Here is an 18,316-nt window from a genome sequence, read left to right as displayed (position 1 = left end):
TTTATGCTCACTAAGCAGATTTTCTCATAGCTCTACTTGAAACTCCATTATTACCATTTTGAGTGCTGCACTGTTTGTTCTAGAAACCCATCTTAGTAATTTATCCTATATCTCTATTTTCCCCTCATGGAAAATACAATTATTTTAATTCTTGTAATTGTTTTTCATTTCCTACACTCCAAATTTGTCTCTTTTCCCCCAGGCATCTCTTCATCTTAGATCACTGACTGGAAAGGCCTTTTTGGCTCTTTAATTTCTTATCTCTATTCCAAAAGGACTAATATTGCGGAGTGTTCAATAAAAATAATAATTTATTCTTTCATCATGTGATTGCAAAATTGGCAGGCATTTAAGATGATTGTTTAGTTTTGGGTGTGCTAAGTATATCTAAAATTGAAATGCCAGTTTGATGGAAAGTTGTGCGAAACTTTGAGAATAAGCATTTGAATAGTTACACGGGTATAAACCTTTACTGTCAGTCCATTCTGAATTCAGCAGAAATATGCCTTCCTTGCTTTGTGCCGGAAAAACTATCATGTTGTTACACAATTCCCATAGAGAATGATGCACAGTGAATCAGAGCGTTATATTCTTTCTTGATTCCTTTAGTCATTTTGTTTAATCTCATGTAATAGCCAATTAACTTGATTTGCCTTTAGAGCTGAGAAAAAGTATAAATAAACCTGGCAAAAGAGTGAGGTGGGAAGGAGCACAGGGGGCTGGAGTCATGGAGTTGCACTGTGTGAGCACCAGGAAATCAGTTGCCATATGGTCAGTTATAAATAGGACCCTTATACAGCCTTATCTCTGATATTTCTGCTCATGATTTCTGTTTGCAGATTTTTCTTGCCTTTGTTCACTCTGCCTGTTGTGCCTGTAAAAACTAGCAAAAGTTCTGTTGGAGGCTCTAGTTTTGGCCACTTTCCTGCAGCTAGGTGCTTAAAACAAGGATTGATGCTCAACTGGCAGTGAAATCAGCCAGGAGAGGACCATAGCTAAAGAGATTTAAATGAGGAGGTTCTCTCTAGGGAGGCCAGTGAGGTCCTTGAACAGCTACCCAGAGAAGCTGTGGGTTTCCCGTCCCTGGAGGTGCTTGAGGCTAGGTAGAATGGGGTTCTGGGCAGCCTGAGCTGGTGGGGAGCAACCAGCACAGGGCAGGGATTTGGAACTAGAAGATCTGGGGTCTCTTCTAACCCAAGCCATTCTATGATAACCTTAATAAACAACGGAGGCCTCTAGGATAAAATCTTTTCAAAGGGTTGTATTTCTTTAGAAGTGTCAGTTTTTTATTTCTGGCAATTTTTCCAATTGGAAATCTTGAGGTTTAGCCATTTGTTTATGCTTGCCAGATTAAAAATTCAGCAGTCATGGGAGTTTTATGATTGTGAATATATTTCTGAAGAAATACAATGAATTGCTCTTGGGATAGTGATTTTTTTTTTTTTTTAAGGGAGATTTTGCCTCTTTTTATAGGATGGGGATCCTGCTATGGGACAAATGCTTATGTGCAGTGTGTTGCTCCCAGCAAGGCTCTATGCTTGGTTCCTGTGCTTTCCATGCATTTTCCCTGTCACTGTTTGCTGCAAGATAGAGCAGTCCTGCTTAGGATGAAGAGATGAGAATGACAATCATTTGGTAAACACAAAGGTCAGAAATATCTTTCTGTACTTCAGAGCTTTCAGTGCAGAAAGATGATTGAACAGAGGTTGCTGGGAGTATGGCATGGGTTGAGTTAAACTTATTTGCCTGTACTTTTGTATATGCGCTGTTGAACTGGGTACCTGTTAGTCTAAGTGAGTAGCTTAATAGGAATGTTACTTAGGTGTGGTTCTCGGTTGGAGAAAAAAGACAAGGTTTATTATACCTTACAGCTTTTTTTCCCCCTGCATCCTCCTTATTTTCTACATAGTACTGGTTTTCTCTTTGGTTCTGACTCTGCTGATTGATTAACTGAATATCTGGATGAAAGGCAGGTCTTCAGGTGCCCTCACACAAATGGTTAGCAACCTTCCCATTTGCCTGCAGACAAGGCAAGCTCTGGTTTTGTGTCTGTAGCTTTTTAAAGTGCAGTCCCTGCTCAGAGACTTGGAACTGCACTCACAATACTATACAAATTTATCATATATAAATATAGATGTTGAGATAATTAAATACATTAGCAATTTTCAGTAGTTCTTTAATTCCATCATTCATTATTTTTATGTGATGAGCATCTTTCTTATGGAACTTATTAAAATGTTAGTATAAATTTATTCCAAATTCCCTTGATGACTGTGTTTACACAAAATGATACACATAATGATTTGCTTTTTGAAACTGCATTAGAAATATGCATCAGTTTTTCAGTTTATAGGAGGCCTAGTATTACTTTATGAAAGAGTAATGACTAAAATTTTCTTTCTTTGCTAGTGATCTGCAGGCACACAGGCGTGGATGCTACCTCAGTTTGAGTCTCATTCAATCCTTCCTAGACTGCCTGCACATCATTAAGAGTTGAGTTGGATTTTGTAATGGTACATAGGGGTAGCCCTCCCTGATGGAGATCTCCTTCCTTCTGGTCATGAGATGGGGGTGTGAGTAAAATCCTTGCTGCAATATTTGAGAAGTTATGTATGTGACTGTTTTTCTTCTGACACATAAGAAAATGTAGATGAAGAAAAAATAATGCATAAACTCAAAGGAGCAAGCATATCAATACTAATCCCATTATAGCAATAAAGTTGCGTGGGGGGGAGTTGGAATTGGAAACTTGAAGGTTCTGTATTAGGAATAGCTTTTGAAATCCATGTCATGAAATGGAGGAAAAGCTGTTGCTTTGAGGCCACAAGTGTTAAGAAGGAATTGGGAAAAAGAAATGCCAATCAGATTTTTATTGGACCCTGTATTTGTTTTAGGAGTTGGAGTTTAATGCAACTCTTTGCCAGGTGAAAATATTTTTATCTTCATTTTGGACACATTTACCTTACGTTGTCCTTCTAAACAGGCATTTACAAACATACCAAGCTTTTAGTGAGACTGGGTTGAATGAAGATTGCTTTGTTGGTCTTGTATAAAAAATAAATGTTCTTAAAATTCACCTTGAAAATACAGACTCTTCCTCCTGAGAGTATCCACTGTAATTATTCATAATAAATAAACAAAGAACTGTGTAGCACAAGAGCAAGTAGTTACTATAGGTGCTCAGAACTAAAAAGATTTTCTGGTCAGAAAGCAGACATCCAGCTGTGCTAAAGGAATATAGTACTGTATCCAGAGGAATTTTTAGAGAGTGGGTGTTTCTGAGTTAGAGAGATCTTTTAGAACAGGAGCATCACTTTTTAAATAGTGATGCTTGAAAGCACAAAGTTTTTCCTAAGCAATCCAACTTAGTCCTGAACTCTGTGGGTGAAGCTCCTGATGTGAAGGCATCAGGTAGAAGAGTTCTTGGCATACATTTTGGTTAACAACAGCCCTTGAAGTTTGGGGAAGAGCAGAGGCGTAGTTGAAGCTGTGCAGGTTGTGGGTAGCAGTGCAGGCTGGAGGAGTGCACTGGGTATTTATGCAGTCCAATTTTTTCAGAACAGTCTTGACCAAATGCAGGTGAGAGACGGAGATGATGAACCAACATAGAGTCGGAGAGTAATGCCATCTGGCACTACAGAAGAGATGCTGCCTGCTCAGGGGATGAGGACAAACCTTTCAAAACCTTTCTCTTTCTATTAGTGGAATATAATACCATTTTGTTTATTTTTTTCCTCTCTGCTGTTTTGACTGGTTGTGTTGCAGCAGTGATGGAGGAGGATAGGAATAGTTTCCCTTTGAGAGGCTGCTTGTTCCAGGGGCATCCTCATTGCGCTACATCTACGGGTTACCCCTTACTCAAGACTGCCCTGTATTCTTCCAGTGTGAACCTCTGGGAGCCCAAATTCATTCTGTGCTTTCCTGATTTGCTGTAAAATGTGTTTCGTTAGTTTTCCTCTGCTTGCAGAACTGCCCCCACCCACAGCTGTGTTCAGTGTTGCCAAGCTGGAATAAGGAGTTATTCAGACTTTTGTCCCTGTAGAGTAATAATGTGGTTTATTTGCTTCTGTTTTGGACTTTCTAAGCCATACACAGTGCATTGGAGGACAACATTTTTCCTTATTGATTCAGTGTTTTCTTTTTCTGGATTTTTCTCCACAATATTCTTTGGTTTACTTCATCTTTTCCACAACTAATAGCCCCGTGGGATTCTTGCACAAATAACCAATGTGGCAGGCTACGAAAAGCTCTCATACACAGTTAAGAGGCATAGGAATCTGAGAGCAGACAGTAAGAGAGATAGGGAGTAGCTCATCCCAAAGATCTCATTTTATCCAGAGCATCTTTGTCCTCCTTCACCTGGATTGCCCTCAAGCCAGAACACAGTTCTGAAATGACATTTTCATTTCAGGTGCTCTGAAAAGTTTGTCTCAACTTTACAAAGCTTTAGAAAGCATTACAAAACATTGGAAAGGATAAAAAAAAATGCCAAAAAATGTAAAAATAAAAAAAAATTAAATATACAGTACATGAAAATCACACCCTGGAACATAAGTAACTGTTCTGAAGAGAGCTGACTGCAGAGTGGTCTCACTCTTTATTCCTGGAGAAGTACTGAGCACTGTGCATTAGTTTTCCGTTCTGATGCCCATAAGTGGTTGTGACCAGAAAAACAGACGTGAAAAAAGAATAGTAAAGGAGGCCAGAGATGATGTTTCTTCCATTGGAAGCTTTTTTTTTTTTTTTTTTTTTAAAAGGAAATCTTGAACAGAAAACAACTAGACCTTTGCATGTGAACAGTGTAATTATACATCCTGGCCTCACACCTGTTGAGAGGAATTTATTAGTACTTAAGGAAAGAAAAATGAGGAGCTGAAGGTGTTGACCTCTTATTAAAATTGACTTACTAGTGTTTATATCACCTGTTGCTGCAGTGTTTAATCAGTCTTCTTAGATTGGAGTAGGTATTAGATTAGCACCAGATGTTTGCAAACTTTGCAGTTCTTTTTTTCCAGCCCTCAAAATAGGACTCCTTTAAAAGCCGTTAAACAACATATTTCAGTATATTTGACTCTACTAAGTTCTGCGTAAAAGAGAGTTTACAAGTTTCTGTCTTTTCATTTTATTGTGGAAGACAAATTGTTGTACAGATCTAAAGGATCTTCTTTTGAGATTGCTTTCCTGAGGATGATGTTTAAAAATAGGCAGTGACATGGCAGGATGATGAGTCTGAAGACTTAACAGAGGAAATGCACGTAAGCACAAAAGGTCAACTTCTCTAAATAGTTTCAAAGAGAAAAACCTTGTCACAGATGGTGAAAAAAGGCAGACAAGATTTAAGTGTGGTTTAACCAGACTGCATGTGTGTTAGCTTAGCATCTTGGAGCAGTGAACTTGTTCATCCAAGATAAGCACGCTTCCACAATCTGTCCTGCATGAGGGAGGTCCCTTCCCAGCCCTTAAATGGACCCAGAATTGCTGCTGCAAGCTCAAGGCCCTTCTTCTGTAAGAAGGGGAGTGTATAGAGATGGTGTGGCTCTGTTAGACAGATGGAGGATACTCCTTTACTATCCTTGGCTGTTTTTGACCTTGATTCCAAATCAGTAACACTTGAACAGCATGAAATAGAAATGCAAAGAAGTATTTGGTAAATTCTACTGTTGTGTTTGCTGGATGGTGCATGGGGATGCTTCTGGAAAGAAGCAAATTAAGGGAAATATTTGCCATGGTTGCATTAGACAGTGAAAAAAACATTTTCTCTTTCTCCCAAAAGAACAGCTAAAATGCTACAATCCATTCAGCTCTGGATCTCTTGCCACCCTCAGAACTTCCAGTGAGGACCAGCTCAGCAGAGAGGCAGAAGGAGAGCATGACAAACCTTAGCAAGGCTACGGCTGTGTTGTGGCTGGCCCCAAGTTTGCCTGCAGCTGCTTTAAAGCACACAGAATCAGGCAGGGCCTTGCTGCCTGGTACCTGTGGGAACAGTGCTTGTTTCCATCTGTGATCCTAGCTTCCCTAAAGGCAGTTATTAACAACAAATAATTAGTAACAGCTCCCATGAGAAGCAGGTGACAGAGGCCTCTGTAAGGTGCCTGTGCAGGCAGCGCAACAGGCAAACACATCTACTCTTTGGTTTAGCAGGAGGCATTGCCTATGTTTGCCAGCATGACGGAGGGGGAAATAAATAAATAAAGCAAACCTCACCTGTGGTGTAGATTGTTTAACAGGCTTCACTGAATGAATTGTGTCTCTTTTCTCCTTCAATGATTGAGAGGCACTTGGGACATTTTCTTTTAAAATAAGACCTTTTTACATTGCAAGGGATGCAAAAGAAATACCAGAGCCTAAAGCTTTTTAGTCTGGTTATTTAGTTGAGCCACTGTATTTTGAAATAGAAAAGGAATATATATGGTACTGTAAGAAACTGTTTTTTATTTTAAGCATGACACACACTTATGTTACTTGCCCATATTAAATATCTCCCCTCTTCCCCAGCTAAGGTGGAGTTGAGCTTCCGTTCCCATATATCTTCCCTCCTATATATATGTATGTATTTTTATTTTTTTTTTTCCATTCTTGAAATTGTTCTGGTAAAGTTTCCTGATATGCTAATGCAGATAGTGTGAGCTGAAGAACCTTAATTGAAATTTGTTAGGAAACTGTCCAGTTCTCCCCATTACTTTCTACTAAGCCTTTCTGCTCTGTTTGCTGAGGGTGCTGAGTTTGTAATGCTTTGCATGATGTTTAGAAGTCAATAATGGATTTTTCCAGACACTAGACTTCATGTCTTCAGAGTATTTATATAAACTACTTAACAAACCTTCTAAATTCAATTACATTGTTTTGTTCAAGGCAGAGGCACTTTCCCCCTATGAACTTAGATAGGCACTGACAAACTTGTAAGACAGTATGTTTTGAGAGACCTTGGTGTGCTAAATTATATATTTCCACTTAGGGAATTGTTCAAGAGAGTAGTAATAGTGTAAGCCCATAGGTATTATGGTAAGTACATTCATCGTGTCAGAACAGTTGTATTTAATAAAGCTTTATTCCCAACTACAGAGAGCTTTTAAGATGTTTTCCACTTGGGTAACTGTTTTGTTTTGTGAGTTTTAAAGATTCAGTTATTAGTTCAGGGAATTTGAAACTAATGTTAAACCCCAAACTGTAAAATATTATATCAAATATTTAGATTGGTGTAATGTGTTACATGGAGACATGTAGTAATAGTTCTTGTGCAACATAGAACAGTTGTTGTGTTACCACTGCTATGTGGAAGGTCACAGCAATTCATACAAAATTAGAAATTCTTAGAGAATATGTTTAACTTTAGTTTATACTTTTTGTACAATGCATTTTATTTCACAGTACTTAATTCTAGCAGTCCCTGACTTGGTGCCAGATAAATATGTTCCCTAGAAGTAATATGGGCAGAAATGAGTAATCCAACATGTTAGAAGAAAATGCTGGGATAGCAATAGCTGCACATTAGGCCTTTCGGTCTTTTGGTGACCATAGCTATTCTGATACCTGTGAACTGGGTAAAAGAGCATACTATGTGTAGTGTTGCTGGTCTTAATAAATCCAAGATCAGTTGTATAAATTCTGAAGTTTTTGCCAAATTATTTTGAGTAGCACTGTTAGATGCATCGTTTGAGCTAATGGGGATTATCTTGTGCAGAAACCATGCAATTGGCAAAGATTTGCTCTAGTTAAGTAGTTCCTCAGTTGAGAAGCTGCCCTACCTTGCAGCCCACATTTCTTGTAGGGAAGGTGATGATTCCAGGAGGCTTGTGCTCTGGAATGTTGTTAAACGTGATGAAATATTCACAAAAGCTTTGTTGGGAATTTCTGCAAATAAGAAAAGTTCCTCTGATGGACAGTACCTTTGTGTTCTCATTGTCCTCTTGCCTTGGAGCTAACTCTCTTCAGGGGCAATGTATCTTTAGATTTATGTAGCATTTGCAAGTTTTATATTATGGAAAGAAAATATAAAAGTCCACTTGTTAATCTAATTTCCTGAGTGTGAATTTCTGTTGCCTCCATATTTTTAGATACAACTTATACAGTATCAAAGATTAGTTGGTTTTCTTAAGATCTCTGGTAACATAGATAAGAGCTTCTGTGCTTCTACTCTCTTCTACTTCTTCAGATCACAATACTTAATTTGCTAATGGCTGGAAGTAGAAGGAGAAACTGCATTTACAGTGAGCTTTAATTGTCTCTCTCTCTCCTCTGCATAAAGATTGCACATAAAATTTTATATAATATAAATAATAATATATGTGTGTGTGTATGTGTATATATATCTATATATAATATAGATATATATATATAAAAGTAAGGATAATTTAAAGCTGTTTTATTTCCATCCTGTTTTTCATTGCCCTCTGAAATACCACATTCTTGCAAACAGAAGTCTCAAAGGGGAGTTCATGCAACCTGAGTAAGATAGCTGACCTGTCTCTTGGGGATTTCTTGAGAGACATTTGAGGGGAATAAGATCTTGGAGGGAGAAATTAAGAAACTACTGCTCTGAACTGTCATCCAGGATATCTTTTCCTGGGACCACGGAGGAGCAATATAGGAAGACTTATTTCCCTTATTAGTACATGTTTAAAAATCAAATAGACAACAGCAACAAAAAACAGATGCTTGAAATAATAGGGACTTAACATTCTTCAAAAGATTATCTCAGGATGGGGTTTTAGTGCCCCTACAAGTACTACTATGGAATAGAAAAACTTCTCTTTTGTTGGTACTTTCAAGTCAAATAATAGATACAGACATTAAAATAGTCCTTAATTACATGAATGATTGTCTACTCCCTTTGGTCACATACTGAAGTTATCAGAATTCATTTAGCTTCAGTTTCTGGAGCTTTAGTACATGTATTTAGATATAAGAACACTAAAACGTTATAAGACTCCATTCTATGTTTTTATACACAGTGCTTAAGGAGTGAGGTTTATCTAGGAATAATTTAAACACATTGAAGGCAAATAGATTTGAAATGGTTTTCATGCATGAGGATGCACAGAAAGTATCCTTTGGGAAAGAGATGAAAGGGATATAAAGGCTGGCATGGCTGGCAGAGCAGAATGAATAAGAATGTCAGAAAAGACCAGAACAGTTAGGAAACATGACCATTTCCTGCAGCTCTGAATGGAGAGATTGTCTGATACAATGAAGCTGTCTGAGAAGTTGATATGGCTGAATCTGTGGCTCAGGGCAATAGTTTGGCTGTGTGATTATTTACTGAGGCATATTCTGCTCTTTCCCAAGGAGTGCCTCATTTGTTTTGGAGATAGGTAGAACAGAAGCACAGTCTACAGAATACATCTTGGGAACAATTTTTATGTTTTTGACTTTAGAATGCTGATGTAGTAATTCTGTAAAAGGAGTATGGGGGAACACTTCTTAAATGGGCCCTTATGCTTACATGAAGGCTAGTACTTTTAGACAGGACTGTGGAAAATTTAGGAAGTTTGTTAAAACTAGGAAACGTTAAAGTTTATTCAATGTACATTTAAACTCCAGAGACAATCAAGAAAGATATTCACAGTGAGAGGTAAAAGTAAGATAGTGGGAAAATAGATGAAGGAGACAATAGTGAAGAAACTAATATGCTTTGCTTGAGATAAAGGAATGTTGTCCTAAATCTCTAAGGCCAAGGCTTGTATGCTTCAGTAAGTCCTTGGGACTTCTGAGTATGTAACAGCAATCAGCATTCAGCCTTTACCTTGTGAATGCTTGACAGGTTATTTAAAGACAAAGCAGATGCTTCTACATAATTAAATGCAAAACATTAGCTTGAAAGGTCATTCCATTGCATCTTCCAGTTTTGGTAGAGCAATGGGTAGTGATGTTGAAAAAAACACGCATATTCCATTTGTATTGCCTCTTCATGTAATAGCAAAACATAATAATTTTAGTAGAGGTAAACTTTCATGCTCCCTAGAGTCCTTAAGTAATTTTTGGATTAAATGGCTATACTTAGTTTTCTCTTGTAAGTGGTGTCACTCCACTCTCAACTTAATTATCACTTGTTTGAGTAAGCTTCTGTGTAATGTCAAGCTTTCCCCAATGGCTCTAGCAGGTCAGCAAAGGTCTGCTGTTAATACTTTCTACAACAACAGAGAGCCTTTCCTTGTTTAAATAACAGCCAGGGTGAACACAATTAGGTACAATTACCTAATTCTTCTTGTAGTGCTCAATGGCAACTGTCAAAGTAGTGGAACAGTGAAGATTAGAGTCTAAGATCTTGCTTCCAAGAGCAAGTTTATTGAAACTTAACAAAGTAACTGACCTTGCTTAGCTACCTTACACACTGCAGGAAAGTAAACGCATAAAAACACAAGAAGGAAAATACTTTCATGAAACCACAAGATAGAAGAAAAATAAGAATATTTCAGAAATTTTGGTAAAACCATCACTTTGGGAAAAGGCAGAGAAATCAATAGAGTGTGTGAGATAAGGAGTGCTGTGTAACCTAGCATCCTATATCTAGCAGTTTCTAGAAGCAATCTGTATACAAACAATTTCTCTATGAAATAACAGATTTATTATCCAAATAGCCAAATAAATTGATTTGAACAAGCCAGAGATGTTTCAGACAAAGGTGAAAGTAATTCCTTAGATTCTGACTGTTAAGGATTGACTTGGACTCATAGTGTGATGCTTAATTTTTTGCTTAATATAGCTGTTTCCATTGGTTGTTATAAACTAAGTTGAAGTAAAGGAAAGAGGAAAAATCAAAAAGTAACAAAATTCTTAGAACAAAGCACATTATTGTAATCAAGACACTTTTTGACAAAAAACAGATTGTATTTTTTAACTTTTACTATGTAATTGAAAACAGCTCCCATTTGTATGTGTTCTGTAATTCACCCATGTTGGAATCTGTTTTTCCAGTTATCTCCAACCTTTCTATTTTCTCTCTTCCTCTTTTTTTTTTTTTTTTTTTTTAAATAGCTCTATTCTTTCATTATCCGAACATGCTCTCATTACATGAATTTACTTTCCTAGATTCTATCGCAATTTCTATCATAATGACAGCGCTGAGTTTTCAGTCCATTTCTTATTTTGTTGTTTAATGTCCCCCAGGTCTTCCATTGAAAATGTAAAAAGCATTTACCTTAATAAAAAGAAATGGGGACAAAGCAAATAATTCGAAGTGAGAAAACATCTCTTACTTCTCTGACAATACGATAATATGTGGTGTGGATTTCTGGTAGTTTGAATAAGTCAACAGTTCTCCCCTTTATCGTCTTTTGGTGTGATTTTTCTGCTGTTTTCATCTGATCGCACTGGGATTCCTTTTCTTTCCTTACAAACAAATCCTCCTGGTACTGCTGGCCACAGCAGAGTAAGAAGCAGAGCCAGAATGCCTCCTGCATTTTTCCCTTCTGACTCCTTTGAAGGCATCCAGCTTCCCACAGGGAGTGTGTAAAAAAGCAGTCTCTGCTCCTTGCAGCACAGTGCTATGTGCTACTCCAGTACTTAAAGAAATCAGGCAGAATAATCTCCCATAATTAATCAACTATTTAGACTTTTTAACATATTTTTTGTTAGGATTGTCAGGATCATGTATAATATATGCATAATGTACAATAAATGTTTATTTTTCTGAATTTAGCACCTAAATTCTCAGAGCACGTCCCTGGCTGTTGGCAGGGGAAGTGAAGGTGCTCACTACGGAGTACCATCACATGGTAGGAAGCTCTCTGTTTTCCTCTGTGATGTTGCACACATGCTTTGACAATGAAGCAGAAGGACCACCTGTAAGAGCAAAATGACTGTGCTCTGCAGCTGGGGAAGTCCTGACCCCCTCCATTGCTGGGAATACCAGAGTGAGTGCTGGAAGTGAGTGTGTCTGCTGTGGACACCTGCCTACAAACAGCAGAGCTCAAAACGCCAACTCATTTTACATAGGCTGCTACACACCTGTCAGATGGCAATAACTTTAATTTACTGTCAACCAGAGATGTAAGCCGGATACATAGTGAGTGACCCAGCAGGGCAAACCTTCAGATCACCTTTCTAGTCTCATGGGCCAGCTATTTCTCAGTGGTGGTTTCTCTGCATTGTAAAGACATTGATGTGTTAAACAAAACCAAGTGAAAAAAGTGGCATGCGAGTACTGAAAGGGCGTTGCATTCATCTGGCAATACTCTTCAGTGATGTGACTTAAAACGGGATAGGATGTTACTGTTAAGGTTAGGTGGCATTCTGGTGTCCTGGACTTTAAAGGTGAGCACTGTACATGTGCTGTGTAACTTTAAAGCATGTAAACAGAGACAGTAAAGTAGGAAACCTTTGGTATTTGGATTGTTCTGGCTCTAAAATTGATCCAAAAAGAGATGACATGCTGGACCATATGCTCAAAGCCCACGTTGCTTTTTTCTTCCCTTCCCTCCCCCCCCCACCCATTATCTGACATATTAGCAAGACTGGTGGTTCTCTCAATGCTGCAGAATGCTGCCTTCTGTCTAAAGCTACAAATGACGTGAATAAGCAGTCAGTAATGACCTGATGCACATCTTATCATGGGAGTATGTAAAAAGTGACTAACAAAGGAAGTGCATTCAGTATTATTTGAGAGCCTGTCACCAGGAGGTGTATGTATCTGCTGCATTTGATCACTGAAGGAGCAAACGTTTTGTTTCCCCTAGTAAACCTTGCTTTCTACTGACGAAAAACAGATTGCTTGCCATGGAGAAGCTTGCTGTGGTAAATTCTCAATTCTGCTCAAAAAACATGATCTTGCTTTCTGTTGGTGCTATGTAGATCTTGTGTGTACTGAGCTGTTGTGCCCAAGCCAGATATCTAGGAGGTGTGGGTTGCCTCAGAACAAATTGAACAACTGTGTCCAAAGAATGGTCAAATAGCTGCACATGGGCACTGTTCACTTAATATAACTTATTGTGCCCTACCAGTTTATATGGGTTTTGGCCTGGCTTTTAGATCTCCTTTTTTTTTTTTTTTTTTCTTTTAATGTGGTATGGTTTATAAGAAATGGGTTGTGTAAGAGTAGGCAGCATACTGGTTCCTTCCTTTTCTGTCATCATTATGCAGTAATGATCTTTATTCTGTGGAAGAAGGATAGAAATGGGAAGGAAACTCTTCCCAAGAGTGGCCGCAAAACAAATACAGAGTTTTGGCTTGGAAGTTTTCATCTTCTGGTATCAGTGCCAGCAGAGCTCATTCCTGTGTCTGACGACATAGCCCTGCTTTATTCGTATGTGCAGAGCTGTGAAGCTGAAGCCACCGTGTGATCTGTATTGTGCTGCATGTCAAAACAAGTCACTACCCACAAAGGTTTGCCTCCCCAGAAGAACCTGTGGGATATATCATGAGCCAGATCCACCTCACCACAAAGGGATTCATTGCTTGTTCCCCAGCAGTGCTTTTATCTGAGGTGCCACAAATTAAAAGACATTGGTGAATTAATTATTAGTTGGCTTCAGTCAGTGATGCTGCTGAATGGCCCTCCATACATATCATTCATAGAGAAAACAGGACATGTTAATTTCTGTGTAAGCAGTCCTTAGCAGTAATTATTTGTTCTTTAGATTTGGAGGGAGTTGGTTGATTTGTTTATGAATATTCTCTCGGGTAGGCGTGAGCTACGTCAAACTTGTTATCAGCAGTTTTCTTCTGCTGGTGAGCTAGGAAGGGTGCTTCCCTCTGGATAGTCTTCACTAGTCCTTGTATTTTGCAGGTTTTATTAGAAGGAAATACAATTAATTCACTATTTCTTTCTCCATTTCTTGCACCTCTACGATTTCTAATATTGTTATACCCTGGGATTATAGAAAATAAACCCTTTTTGTCAGCTTTTGTTAGCACCCAGCATTGCTCAGTGCCTGTTTGTGCCTGTGAAAGCATCATATAAACTGAGATATGTAGTAAAATACTAGATTTGTGCAAGGGGGGTGGGGAGGGGGGGAACATGCAACAGCTTACATTATCTGTGGTGTTTTTCAGCGCAAGGCTGCTTTAATGGATTGATCTTCAGATGGCAGATCCAGATGCTATTGCTGTTGTGATGTCATTATGAGGGAGCACAGTGCCATAGACTAAAACAGTGACATCCGGTATTTGTAAGGGAAGAATCTGATCATCTTTGACTCTTGTTAGTCATTCAGCATGATTCTGGGAGACATGCACCACTACTGCAGTATGCTGGAGAAAAGGTACATTTTTGACATGCTGCCAGACACAGTAGGTAGTAAAGATGGGTAGCTGGCTATTTCCTCCCTGTGCAAGAGGCTGAATACCAGCTCTGTTAAAGACAAAAGCAGGACAAAAGAGAGGAAGGCTAGACAAATAAGATTTGTGTCTGTTTCTGCTCACCTTTAGATGTGGACTTTCAGATGTAAATACAAGAAAGAGAAAATAAAAATGAGAACAGTACAAAGTTGTCTGTCAACATGACTTCTATGACAGATTTTCTTGCTGTTCAGCAATGATTCTAATTCAATTGCTGGCTGCTGTGAAGGAGATGAGATGCCAGAAGCAGAAGCGCTGCAAACCAGAACAAAAAATAATTACTAGTAGAAATGTGCTGCAAATAATTCCCTTGAAAATACAATTGTATTGTTTTTCGAGTTTGCTTTTCCCTCAAATATTTTTGTTTTCTGATCACTGAATTGAAATACATTTCAACAGCATGAATCTTTGCACCTGATGACATCAGAAATATCTATGTAGTTTTGTATGAGCTGATACCATTATGTTTAGGAGATTTGCAAAGCTAATTTTCTTGCAAAAACTTCATCAGATGGGCATTTTGGGAGGGAAGAATGAGGAGGATAGGAAATTGTTGAATTTGACAAGGAGATGTGTTTTGTTTTGACTTAGTTTATGCTCTAAGATCAAGTGACATCTAAGCATATTCTGAACTCATTTCTTTTGTCAAACATGGGTAGGTGGGTATAGCTCAGATCAACAAAACCGCATGTAAAAAGTGCCCTGACTGTATCACTGTGCTTGGATGATACAAATTGCCTGTGGCTACAGCTTGGAGGAAGTCTCTGACCAGAGCATGTAATTATGGCATTTGTAGGAGCAGAAATGTGCCAGTTTCACATCTTGAAAAGTCTTCTATTAAGCTGAAAACATATAAGTTGCACATGACCAGGAGCCTTCCTAGTGATGGAAAAAGAGAAATGTGTAGACCTTTTGTAATGTTGTTAAAATGGAGATAAAAACCAGTGGGAAACTGTGAGCTTTCTTCATATTTTCCTAAGAATTTCTCATAGCATGGCCCAATACAATTGACTCAGAAGACTGCCAGATATGCACCAAAATGCACCGATATAAGGGATAGATTTTATTCTCACAATTTTCGTGATTGGACCAGCAGATGGAAATGGAGATGTGATCATTTATCTTCAAAATTGCCCTAGTAATCTGCAGTGTTAGCACAGATTACGTTATAATTGCTAGAGCTGGAATAAAAGAGATTGCGGCATCTGTAAAGCTAGTGGTAAATTTAACAGATATAAAAAACAGCTCCATGTCAGGGGACATTCTCACTAGTATATTACACTTCATGTACACAAATGCAGTGAAGAAAGAGCAGAAGCTTATGACAAACATAATTTGAATTTTATTGTTGCATTTTCTCTGCAGCTGGTCTAGTGAAGTTATGAGAAATACAGCCCTTGCCGTCCATGCTGCTGCAGCGCGGTGGTGCTCAGAACCTGAGGCCACAAACCAAGCAGCACAGTTCTGTCAGAAGTGCTATGGGACAGGATTTCTTTATTTTTAAGAATTCCTCTCCATGTAGTTTTTTTTACTTCCCAGTTTCAATCTCTGTATTGTTTAATTCCACAATAACAGATTTAACTTTCTATGCTACAGGCTGAAAGAGGGAAGACAAGCTGAGACCAAAATTAAAATCAAGTTAGGTACTTAACTTATTAATTAAAGGAGGGATTTCAGTCTTCCATCTATTGCAGAATTGGGATAGGTTTTTGTCAAGCAGTTGCTTACATGAAGCAGGCAAATATCTGGGCTCTGATCAAGTTGTTGTAAAGCCAGTGTTGAATTTTAGTGTGATATAAAAGCCTTCAATCCAAACAAATCCATGTAAATTATTTGGTCAATTCTATATATCCTACAGCTATCAGAAACTTCCTTGTACTGGCAGATAACATGAAAGCCACCAGCCTAATGGTTTAAGCAATAAGCATTTCCTATAACATAAAACAATAAACTAGAGATGCTATAGTTGCACAGTTGAAGCTACAGCATTATAGATATACAATGAAAAGTTCAATTTATAAAGTTTACATTGCACTCTGCTGAGAAATCAGTAATACCCGATGGATATGTTATTGCTATTGTAGAATATCCTCCAGTATGTTATTGTTTTAACTTGCTTTTCGCTCGTCTTTGGTGTTCAAGAATTGGTGAATTTTTCTGAGGAAAAAATGGGGCTCAATTTTGTCTTCTGTTCCACTCTGGACTTACACAATTTTTTTTGTGTTGTTGTTTTTTCTTTTTTTTTTTTAAATGCACTTTGGTTTTGATGAGAAAAAAATTGCCCTCATAATAGCAGCATCTGTAGTGTGAAGAACATAAAAGGACATGGACTACTAAAATTGCAAAAGATATACTATAGCGAAATATAGGTGAATACAAAATCAGCACTGTTGATTACATTCTCAGCTATCTCATCACACATTTATCATCATCAGAAAACAACAAAGGGAGCTGTCGAAAATAATACAAGCCAATGTTGTTATTTTCTGTGCCATTCTCACAGCCGTGCTGCTCTGGAAGAAATCCAAATAGTAACTAAATTGAATAACATTCTACAATTCAAAGAGATTGTGATGGGAAATGGCAGGAGCTAATGAAATATGGTGCAACTTTAAGAAACACCATTTCAGGATGGGATGTTATTACACAAACAGCAGTAAAACCTCTTCATGGAGATGATGAACAGGCCATGACTGCAGGAACACTGTTGTGGGAAGATGACATTTTAATTTAGCTGACTCTGCAATCTTTAGGATTCCATTTCCCCTGTTGCTGAATACTGCGCTCCATTCTGTAGCAGACTTCTACTGCTTCCTCTGAAGAGGGCAGCTCTGTGCTGAATGCCTCTGTGAGCAGTGTCCAAGCTGGCATATTGCATGTAGTGGCTGCATCCCCTCTAATTTATGCTTCTCTTAGGCAGTGGGTTTACAAACTGGCTACAGGCTCTTTCCATTATAACATAACTAGCTGCAGGACTCTGCTGGAGCACATTTCAGCACAACTGGTTGTTAAAAATTGCAGATGATTTCTGTACTGGCTGCTAGAAACCATCTTTGGCAAGCTTTGCTCCCTGCTGCTTCTGTCTCCTCCCTGGAGGCTGTATCTCCATGCTTAACTAGCAGGAGGCTCTTCTTCCCCCTAATCTACTTAGGCATGGACCCAAAAGTCTTCACTCTCTGTCCTCTGTTCCTGAGCTGCTGCACTCTGGTATCCTGGCCAGAATGATTGGCATCAGCTTGGCAGCTCATCTGGGTAGCCAATGCCTTGAGCTGGACTTTTAGGCTTGTGCTCTGTGGAGTGACAAATAGAATGTCGTGCCTTAATCTCTGGAGGCTCATCTTGAAACATCTGAAAGGCTCCTGATTTTCAAAGAATACTATGTGCAGCCATCTGCAGAAAATTAGATTTCTTAAAGGTGTGTGAAGCTGGGAACTGAGAACCGTGAGCTCATGAGTCAGCTGTGAATACCATTTGGAGAAAAAATAAGATTTTTTTGTCGCCCTTGGCATTATATTAATTATTTTGCTTTATGTTTCTAAAAACTCCCTTGAGATGGTTTGGAAATCATGTTTAAACAGGGCATATTTCAGCAGTTTGCTTCTTTTGTGTAAATGTGCAGAACTTGTCATTATTTTTGGCAGGATTACATTATGGAGTGTATTGAGAGTGTGTAAAAGAAGGGGGAGGATTACTTTACTTAAGGATGTCACAAAGTGGTCCACTACTTTGAAAATTAAGCGGTGTAACTTTGGGAAATACCTAAAATTTATGAAATGAAGCCAGATTGTGCTGCTTGGAGTTGTCTCTGTTGTGCATATGTCTGGTGCTCTGATGCATGCTAGAACATCAAAGTACTGCTTCCTTCTCTTCAACGTGGAACAAACAGAGCCACTTCTACTCTGAGTCATGAGACAGATGTTGCTTTGGTGACAACATGCTACATACACGCTAGCTACAGCACATGTGGGCTGGCTTCTCTGACTGACATCTACATGAAGTTGAAGTATATTTGCTTCAATAACACAGGGAAGAAAGTAGGCAC

At 38.5% G+C, this 18,316-nt stretch overlaps 1 long non-coding RNA gene across 2 annotated transcripts in view; it reads left to right on the top strand.

Annotated features, from left to right (window-relative positions):
- LOC146758851 (uncharacterized) overlaps positions 1–18,316 on the top strand; it is a 206,276-nt gene that overhangs the window by 175,840 nt on the left and 12,120 nt on the right. The window lies entirely within an intron of this gene.

This window comes from Coturnix japonica, chromosome 12 (assembly GCF_054131305.1).
Source record: "Coturnix japonica strain WE chromosome 12, WE-NBRP24, whole genome shotgun sequence".
Taxonomy (NCBI): domain Eukaryota; kingdom Metazoa; phylum Chordata; class Aves; order Galliformes; family Phasianidae; genus Coturnix; species Coturnix japonica.
The sequence above is the reverse complement of the archived record's forward strand: the minus strand, read 5'-3'. Positions and strand labels throughout refer to the sequence as shown.